The sequence below is a fragment of the Haliotis rufescens genome, unplaced genomic scaffold (genome assembly GCF_023055435.1).
Source record: "Haliotis rufescens isolate VD_foot unplaced genomic scaffold, xgHalRufe1.0.p SCAF_2, whole genome shotgun sequence".
NCBI lineage: Eukaryota > Metazoa > Mollusca > Gastropoda > Lepetellida > Haliotidae > Haliotis > Haliotis rufescens.
In genome coordinates, this window is record NW_025963890.1 from 58,475,283 (window position 1) to 58,486,235 (window position 10,953).

A 10,953-nucleotide genomic window follows, 5' to 3' on the forward strand; every position below is an offset into this window, starting at 1 on the left:
TTATTGATTTCCAGTCGTGTCAACTGGAATATACTGAAATAACTTATAGATTTTTGTTACCAGTACGTATAGCTATTCATATTACAATGCAGTCACAGTGTTTTGTAATGACATCACTGGGCTTGGCACAGGCAATACTCACCACAGGGATTTATCTAGTATAAACGAAGTGCCCTTGGCAGGCAAATCATTATTTTGTTCAAAAGGTAAGTTTGGTCTTTCTTAATAATTCATTAGTATTTAACATTGCATTCAATTCAGCATTAAGTCCTCTTCCCTTTTCTACAATACAATACTTGACAATAGAAAAAGCTATATTAACATGAATTTAGAAATTCTTATTCCAATTTGAGAATTAAGACTCCAAGGGCTGAACATTGGCATCTGAGCTGTTCAAGATACATACCTAACCCAACATTATTTAAAGGAAAATAGTTCAAAATACCCTATGCGAAACCATGTGATAAAGCAGACCTGTACGCACTTATGCGAAGAAATAATTTATCCAACCCATTATGATACCTGTCAAAAAGGTTAGAAATTCATTTATATTAAAGTAGTCTGCGAAATGATCTGCTGCAGAGTTGCCATCTGACAATGGTAAAAGTGGAAGTTGGTGTCCACAAGGAAATATCACATCTTCTTCCTGAACTTTACTTGTCTTGGACTAGTGGTGTTTTGTTAATTCAAATCCTGGCTAAATGATTAGACAAAGGACCCCTTGACTTAAATGGTGAACACTGCTTTTTAAAAAAAATAAATCATTTAAAATAATGATTCAGCAAGAACATGTGTAGATCATAGCAAGAAACTGTTTTGCAATTAACATATTGTTACAGTCTGAATCATAGCCAGATCTGAATGTAGTTGGTTCCATGTGGCCTTTGAGTCGGGACCAGTGAAGATTCCGGGGTAGAATAGGTCTTCAGCAACCCATGCTTGCCGTAAAAGGTGACTATGCTTTTCGTTAAAGGTGACTAACGGGATCGGGTGGTCAGGCTCGCTGACTTGGTTGATGCATGTCATTGATCCCAATTGCGTGGATCGATGCTCATGATGTCAACCACTGGATTGTCTGGTCCAGACTCGATTATTTACAGACCGCCGTCATATAGCTGGAATATTGCTGAGTGTGGCGTTAAACAACAAACCAACCAACCAACCAATATATTGTTTAATGGCAAAACTTATCTGGAACTCTATGGTTACACTACAAGTCACTAATGTTCGCATTTCTTACTGACTATGCACCCATTCCTTCTGACTTTCATAAGTTTGAATAAAGATAATGTTTCAGTCAACTTCAGTGTATGCATGACCAGATCGTTTTATACGTGTATCTAAATACATTTTTCCAGGGCTATAGTCAAACTATTACCAATCGGACAATTTGTACCTATCTCTTGAGACCTACAGCGGGTTCCCGAGTAGGGTTGAGTAATAAGGGGATGGGTACCCAGGTAGTAAATTTGGACTCATCCCAGCCCTAACTGGAACCCACCACTTTTACCATCAGATAGGGGGGCACGGGTGGCCCAGTCGTCTCAGGCGCCGCGATTCGCTGTACAGAGTTGCGTCCCTTGGGCACGCCAGAAACCTATGATTGTGGGTTCGAATTCCGGTTCGCCCCGATTATGTTTCTAGGTTTGTCAGCACCATACCCGTGCTCGTGGGTTTCACCGAAGTGGTAAAACGTCTAAGACCTGCATCACTTCGGGCTTTCCTCCCACATTAAGCTGACACGCCGTGATATAACTGGAATACTGTTAATAGCGGAGTAAAACCCAACTCACTCACTCACTCACTACCATCAGATAGACAGAAACGAGCATATCATGTGTGGACTCGTGGAGATGTATAATGTCTAACCCTGCATTGTGACCTCTGGCAGGGTTAGAATTTAACACTAGCCTGGGGACAGTACAAATTTCCCAATTTCCCAATTTCCCTATGTTTTAACACAAGAAGTGTTTTTTTTCTCGACCTGATCTAGTGAAACTTTTGAGTTTCGTTCTAAGCTGGCTGGTATGGCAGGCTTGGTATTTTTTATCCATGGAGCATTGGACTTATATTAATAAACATTTACTGCTCAAAAGAAGTTAGAGAACACTCGTTACTTTCATATGACTACAGCTAATCAGTGTTGGCTGGTGGGTATTGCAACAAACAGCCTTCTAAGTGGGTAGTCAAAATAAACATATATTAAACTTGTGAGTTAACTTCTCCTTTTTCAATCTAGATACGTTTTGGTTTCATAAAATACATATTTTCCACAGCCTTGGTGCAGGACTATTGATCATTATGCTTGTCATTAACTGTAGTTGTGACTTAATATTCATGCACCCATACGAAAACAGCCCTGCAAGTTTATGCAATGTTTGAGTTTCATGTTCCTCAGTTCATGGTCCGGTTTTAAGAAATCCTTATTACAATATTACAAGATTTGAACACTCAAGAAAGCAAGATGGGGATCAGTTCTGCTAAACATGCGAAAGAGAAAAAGGTGATTTTTAAGTTCATGTCTACCTGGAAGTGTAGCAAATGTCATATTTGGGATAACACTTTCTCAGTAAAGTACAGATTCTCTTACTTTTTGGGGTTGAGTCCCTTCCGGGTTACGTCTTGCCCTGCCATCAGGTTAATACTGAGTAAGGCAGTCGGCCATTTGTATGTTGTAAGTCCATTTCTGATTAAGTCAATTTCGTGGACTGAGTAAGCATATTGAGTGAATATATGATAAATACAAATATGCTGATATACATATATATGCTCAGATATATATCCATATAAACAGGTATTGACCCCAACTTAAGCATATTCATATAACATCAGTTTTTCTCTTGTCACAAACTCAGTTTGATGGATCCGAGGATTTTGACAAGTGTTCATCCTTTCAGTCAATGCTTTTCTTTCTTTTTTTCATCACTGGCAGGGTTAGAAATTGGCACTAGTCCTATAGTCCTTGCTAATCTGCCCAGTAGTTAAGGTATCATAAGGACTAGTGGATATTTGCCATTTTTAAGGGTTTTGCTACATGTTATCATTATAAGGACAAGTGGACCAAACATGTTAGTTTCTACTGTTGACTGGTATTTTATTTATCTCCGCTTTACCTGTCTCTGACCAGACTGCCAACAGGCATTATTTGTTTATATCATAATTTCTAGGTTATATAATAAATAAAAACAAGTTGTCCCAATCATTAGGATAGAATTACTGTACACCCATGGACATATCATTCAATACATCCTCAGGAGCAAGGTAGAATGGCTTCTCGACATCCCATGCTGGCTGTAAGAGAAGAATTAATGGATCAGGTTGCAATGACATGGTTAATCGTGTGTCAGCATACCCCAATGGCATGGATCGTTGCTCATAATATCAGTCACTGGATTGTCTGGTCCAGACTCACTTATTTACAGTCCACTTTCATAAAGCTGGAGATTAGCTGTGTGTGAAGTCAAACAACAAACAATACAAACCTTGAACCTTGGTGTAGTAAGTATTCAAAATGAGCGCCCGTGACAGGTAGATCTCGTGTCGGGTCCATAATTTCAGATTTGTAGGGGCGGTCGGGGAACCATATTGGTTAAAGCATTCGCCCATCACGCTGAAGACCCGGGTTCGATTCCGACATGGGTACAATGTGTGAAGCCCATTTCTGGTGTCCCCTGCCGTGATATTGCTGGAATATTGCTAAAAGCGACGTAAAACCAAACTCACTCACTCACTCACTCAGATTTGTATGGGTTCTTATGACCTGCAGTAAATATACTTGTCAATATATTTGTTTTTAAGGAGAGTCTGAAGAGTTTAGTCAGGGCCTTCAGGTTCTAAAGTATGTGGGCCTTGATGGCACCCTGGTAACTTGTTTGGTTTCAAATACTGGCTGTAGTACTTGAATAGATCAGTTCTAAATTTTGAACTGTTATTATTGGGGATATGAAAAAGACCTCATTACATTCATGCTTAATTTCAAACTTTATCTATAATAAGATGTATTCCTCACTGCGAAAGAATGTCGCCACGGACGTTGTCAGGAAGTTGCTACTGTAACTACCAGGATTGTGCTGTTGACCACGCAATCAGTCCTACTCTGTTTCTTTCATTTCTCACTGTGCTGCTTGGGTTTCGGTATCACAACTTGCTTTTTAAGTGGGATGTTTTCTTGATTATTCATCGTTGATTAATTTCTGTTTGATCTGAAATCAAAGTAAACATAATGGTAACTGTGCACAGAGCATTTTAGCATGCATCTGTTCACTGCGTTTAGATCAAAGTATTTTTACCATTCAGATGATGCGGGAAAACAAATAAAATAAATGACAGATGTTTTCAATCCCTCGTCAAAGATATCAACCATGAAATAAAACAGAAATACTAAGCTGATTATCATTGATAATACGATTAGAAAATAGAATTGTTTAAAACCCTGTAATAGGTTTCTGAGAAATTAATATTAACCTTGACTTAACCTATAAAAAGAACTGTATATTGTTTTATCAACTGAGGTGAAGATTTTATTTTAGTAAATTTAAAAAAACATTTATATTTGTAAAAAGGGAAGAACTGAGGCCGATTTAACATTTAACATTTAACCAGCACCTTATCATTTCCTAACCGAAGTACATAAACGTTTCAAGTACACACGCTCAGGACATGCTTCAGATCCTGTCACCGTGACCCCTGATGTAAAGTGTTCGAGTCAAACTGGGTGTCGGTGCTCTTGTCATGTAGACGTGGGGCATCATATGTATGTATATGATGATTGCATCCCACTTAACACCTCCGATCTGCCAGCTTAACCTTGACCATTAGAGAGTGCCCCTCCCAAATTTGCCGTGGACCCGTCAACAGTAGCAGTGGGCTAAACAGAGGTGGTGTTGTGATTTGCTTGAGTGGGATTTTATCGACAGGGGAGTATCAGGCTATCCAGTGCAGCAGGCGGGTTAAACTGGGTCAACTCTCGCCACGGTGCATACTGTTTTCCTGGACCTAATGCCAGGTGAGATTACATGACAGTCTGTCAATTAAGGACATGTGATAGCGATGCTGTAATATGAGTGAATTCCTTCCCAAAGACCTGGTTATCGCTCTGTTTACGTACATAGAAGTGGTACTTGTTAGATTGGGTAGGTGTATTTGCTTGTTTGATCTGTAATGTTAAATTTGTCGAATTGTTTGGAAATGATTGTGATTTGTTGGTGTAAGTATTCTTTTACCTACTTGAAGTAACAACAAGCATGGATGGAGTATTTATACAGTAGCTGAGAGGATATGATCACTTACAGAATGGAAGTGTAATGTGTGGCTTGATGATGTGGAGTTTCTGAGTGGGAAACTTGAACGTTGGCAATGTGTGGGAGGAGGCATGTTTAACATGTTGGTATTAGCTGCTTCCATAGTGGAGACCTGTACATAAACAGGACTCTGCCTTGAGGTGAGAGTTGGTTGTGACTGTGTGGGTGACAACAGTTAGTGATATCTAGGTCAAGCACGGGGCAAGTTGATCGCAGGACTGATACATGGAGAGTTTGTAAATGAATTGTTTGTGAATGACTTGAGGAAATTTGATATGGCCTGAGGAGAGAAACACGAGAAGTCTGTTGGTGAATATTAGCCAGTTGGAAGCGATTTAAATTTAAACACAGAAATTGTAAACCAAGTTTTTTAAATATTGATTTTTGAATGGTAACATATTTATTATGAAAGAAATGTGTATTGAATGATGGAATGAAAGGTATTATGCTGAATATATCTAACTCAATATGCTAGGGACAATACAAAATATATCAGGTTCTCTGTATTCCATACAAACATGGTGATATTATACCATATAGAACTCATAATGATGATGCTTGGACCGCCACCATGGTCTAGTGGATAGAGCATGTGCCGGGAGAACAGAAGGTTGGGGTTCGATCCCTAGCTGAGTCATACCAAAAGACTTTATAAGATTATACTTGTTATTACCCTGTCTGGAGCTCGGCATTCAGGGGATAAAACAAGGATTGGCCGGTTTGGAGTCAAGATACTGTATCTGAGCATGGTATCATGATGTCGCCCCCATTCTGCCTCACCTCATACAGGGAGTCTGTTTGGAACATGAAGACATCTTTTTAAAATTTTAATTCAGGTTATTGGCATTTGAGTTTACAAGATTTCACTGAAATCACATTTAAGAATAGTTTATTTAAGAGGTAGTTCTTAACAGGCCTTTCTCATCTAATGGTGATAATATTTGAATGCAAGAATCAAGAATTAAGAATTTTTATTGTACAGAACACCTTCGTAGGGCAGGGTACAAACTATCTACATATGGACATGTATATAATTATAGACATGAAAGGTAGATATACATGATGTACATTATACATAGAGGTATTACATGCTATTTCATTTACATCATATAAACATATATGTATATCATGAGGTGGCTGGCAGCGTACACTTAGTGTTGATACTGCATTGATGGACTAGAATAGAGTTTCTCATGGCCTCAGCTTAAACATATGGAATACAGTCCTGGCAATAAGACTTGACCATTCTTTTGGTGGGTTCATAAATTGTTTTAGGAGGTGCATGTGTTATTGTGTCAGATACACTTCTGTATGTATTCATGCTTGGGAATTCCCAGGGGTTCCTCCAGGAATGTGGAAGTAGCCTGTCAGTGTTTACATCATTTCAAACATACAGCCTCGTGAAAAAAGTATGAACGTCAAATTCTGTCGTTCATACACTTCTGAATGTCAATTTCACAGTCATGTGACCAACCTCTCATCCAATGGAAAAGCCGAGTATGGTGTAAACTTCAAATTATAAGTTATAATAGAATGTTCCTGTTTCGAAATATCATCAGCAGTTGATGATGTGTCTCAGCATGAGTCATTATTTGAAGATGGCTGGTGTGAATCCTACCTCATCCTGACAGTCACTGGGCTGGAATCTCTCCTGCTGCAGCCAATAACAGATGGATGTGTTACATATGTGTAACTCTAGACTTGTCACACCCAAACACAAACTGAATTTAAGTACCTTCATCTTGTCCTGCTGTATACATGGTACACACGTTTGTTGCAGGCAGAACACAGGTGGGTTCTACATGGGGCGTGCTTGATTCTGTGTAACATGTAGCAGGTCACACTGTGTTGGGATATGTATAAACCTGTTATTGCACGGTGTTAGGTAGTCCTGCACCATGACTGTGGAATATATGTATTGTATGAAAACAGAATCAATCTAGATTTATATTAAAGCAAGTCTAGCCAGTTCTATTCCATAGTCTATGAAATCAGCATCCTGAAATAAATTGTTTTAATTTTAGAGGGGAAAAATGTATTGTGTGATAAAATATTTCATAGACTGTATGTTAGTGTAGGTGTTTGGCTATGATGGCTTGTAGTGGTAGGGGCGGTCAGTGGTAGGGGCGGTCGGGTAGCCTAGTGGTTAAAGCGTTCGCTCGTCACGCCGAAAACCCAGGTTCGATTCCCATCATGGGTACAATGTTTGAAGCCTATTTCTGGTTCCCCCGCCGTGATATTGCTGGAATATTGCTAAAAGAGGCGTAAAACCTCACTCACTCACTCACTCACTCACTCACTCACTCACTCACAATAGTAAGCGGCTGTAGTGGGTAGACACCATTGTTCATATCCAACTAGTCTACAGCTTTGGACTAGTGGTTTATGTAAAATAACTAATTTTTCACTACTCTCTGACTAATATAACAAACTAATGGCCATGTCATTATCTGCAGTCTTTTGTTGCTTGAGATTTTGAAGGTTAGAGCTATGGTAGACTTGCACAAGTCTCTTAAGGCAATGAGTAGTTTGATAAATAATTTCTAGATCATATAGATAATAAGAACAAGTTATCCCTATGAAAGACTGGTGTCCTTACTGTCTGCTTATCTAGACTTGCCTATGATTAGGATAGAATTACTATACATCCATGGACTTATCATTCAGTACAGCCTTGGAGCAGGGCTAGAACTTTGTTGTATTGATAGCTCTGTACCAGGTCTTGTGTTGATGTGGAATAATACCGTTATTGCATGGTGTTAAGACCATTACAGCTCTTATGACAATAGAATGCATGTCACTCTTTTTAGAGTCTGTACAGGAATATTATGGATGGGAATTCTTTCAGTGCATATGATAATAAAGTTGAAGTTTCGAAACATGGTGGTATTGTTAGCTCTATGGCAACAGGTAATAACTTGTGTGTTGATGTGGTATAACACTGTTATTACATGGCTCTGTATTGTAATAAAGTATTGTGTGACTCTTTCATGATTGTGTGTAGGACAATGAAATAATTCCTCATTTTACAATGGTCAACAAGTCCTAAACACTATAAAGCATCTGATATTGTTTGTTCAGGTAATAGAAATAAATATCACCTATTATTTCTACAGACTTAAATCTGATTGCAGTATTTAATGGAAGCAGAATGACATTTCTATATTCAGATGCTACCCTTTCTTCATTGATCTTGAGGGGGAGTCTGGGCTGGATAGGTCCATTGAACTAGCAGTAGAAACTAACCTGGGCACCCCTGAAGCCCCATGGCTTCATCCTTCATCCCAGCACCAATTCCCCCCCCCCAAAAAAAAACAAACAACCCCAAACAAACAAAACAAACAAAAAGCAACAACAACAAAACAAAAAAAAGACCAAAACAAAATCAAAACAAACAACAATAATAACAACAACAAAAACAAATGAAAAATAAATAAATAAAAAGCCAGGCCGTCTGCGGGCCCTCAGGTTGCCTAGGTTGTCTGTGTCCCAGTCCCTGAACTATGTTATTTCCCTTCGCCCAGGCCGTACTAAAGCAAATCAAGATTTTTTTCCCAGGTTTAGGAGAAACCATTTAACTGCAGCTACTTTTCAGTTTAAATGTAGTTGTTTGTTTCTATCGATATCATATATTTTCAGAGACTTAGCATTAGTCTAGCCTTCAGGATTCCTTTAACATTAGAGGGCTAGGCAATACCTCCAACTGGTTGAACCAACTAAGGTAGGTCCAGATAGTCACAATGATTCAAGATGATGTACCACCAGGAAGGATACAATGCGTAGCCAAAGATGTTAAAAGGTGGTACTTGTTGTTACCCTGACTGGTGCTCGGCATTAAGGGGTTCAAACAAGGACTGGTTGGCTTGGAGTCAGTGTACTGTGTCTGAATGGAGTATCCATTTTAAATCTCAGCAAGGTATTTTATTGGGCTTAGCACTATAAAACTGGAATAAGTCTGGATTAGTACAAGCAGCCGCGCAGTCACACCACTATATATAGGTGCAATCATCTTGAATGTGACATAAACCCTCATTGGTTTGTGTGGCCCAGACTTTCCTTCTATCCAGGTGTGATGCAGCTGTAGGGTTTGCAGTTTGCTGTGATCAGCGTTCACTCACACTTTCCTCAATAAAAGTAGTGCATTCTGCTTGTATATTACATAGCTGTATACAGTTAAACCCTGTTGGTCTGGACACCGTTATTCTGGTAACCCCTATTTATGGACAGTCACTGTTTGAAATGTTTATGTATGTACAAAGGACATTACTTTTGAATCAAATTGTAATCCAGACGATATCATTTATGGTACTGTCTAGATAAGCAAGGTGTCATTGTATACAACTCAACAGAACTTAAAGAACACCCAATTTTTTTTCATATGAGTATAGTTAATCTGTGATGTCATGGCCATGTCAGAATAATATCCATATGAAAAAAAATCATGTGTTCTTTAAGTTTTGAGTCATAAATAATATGCGAGAAACAGTGACGTCATCAACAGAGCCAACATATCTAGTTTCTACACGTATGATAAATCGGATCTCCTGCTGAAGATGAGCGTGATGACCTCTCCCATTGAACCTATATGACTACCACTGTGGCATCAACCAGTCAGGTTGTGTATATACACAAGATGGTTCCTCCCTCTTCCCCACTGGCGCTCGAGGATCCGATGGCTAAATGTTTTGTTGTGGCCCGTGTGGAAGACGCATGGTTTCCAAAGACAACAAGTTGATTATCAGCACATTGTTTTGGTGTGAGTCAGGAAGGCCTGCAGATAGTTGGTCCCCACCTGTCTCCGAGCACGCTCGCTCGTAGCAAGCATCCTGCAAATGGCAGACATTGCCCTCCACGCCCTCCCTGGTACTGCTGAAATTCAGTGGGATGGGTGGATGTGCATGGCTATTATATGTTCTGATAATGGTAAAGTTTGTGTCACGTCTAGGTTCCATGCAGTGTACGACTGGTGAGTTGTGTGTTACTGTGTTGCGGATGCGGTGTAGAGAATGATAGGATAGGATGAGAGGAGAGGAGATGTGGGATAAAGTGGGATAGGATGTGTCTACGTCAATCTCTCAGCATGCTCATTCCTTAAGCATGTTAAGTGGATCATTCTGTGTGAATTTGTCTGTTTAAAAAGAAATAAAAACTTCTTTCTGTAAAAGCCCATTCCGTCATTCTGATTTGTGGAATACAGCCAATCTAGACTTGCCTATTATTATCATCTAGACTTGCGTATTATTACCTAGACTCAGCTATTTTTATCATCTAGACTTGCCTATTTGAATCATCTAGACTTGCCTATTTTAGTCATCAAGACTTACCTGTACCTATTTGAATAATCTAGACTTGCCTATTTTAGTCATCAAGACTTACCTATACCTATTTGAATAATCTAGACTTGCCTATATAAGTCATCAAGACTTACCTATACCTATTTGAATCATCTAGACTTGCCTATTTTAGTCATCTAGACTTGCCTGTACCTATTTGAATAATCTAGACTTGCCTATTTTAGTCATCAAGACTTACCTATACCTATTTGAATCATCTAGACTTGCCTATTTAAGTCATCAAGACTTACCTGTACCTATTTGAATAATCTAGACTTGCCTATTTTAGTCATCTAGACTTGCCTATTTGAATCATCTCG

The 10,953-nt window shown here is 39.0% G+C and overlaps 1 protein-coding gene across 12 annotated transcripts in view; it reads left to right on the forward strand.

Annotated features, from left to right (window-relative positions):
* The window catches only part of LOC124141629 (focal adhesion kinase 1-like), a 166,659-nt gene that overhangs the window by 35,863 nt on the left and 119,843 nt on the right, over window positions 1-10,953 (forward strand). The window contains exon 1 of one of the 12 annotated variants that reach the window (XM_048400250.1): window positions 4,684-5,005. The exons of 10 other annotated variants lie outside the window; for them this stretch is intronic. The gene's annotated coding sequence lies outside the window, so the exon portion shown is untranslated. Of the gene's footprint in view, window positions 1-4,683; window positions 5,133-10,953 lie in introns of those variants that run through there. One more of the 12 variants, XM_048400254.1, reaches the window with a different exon arrangement.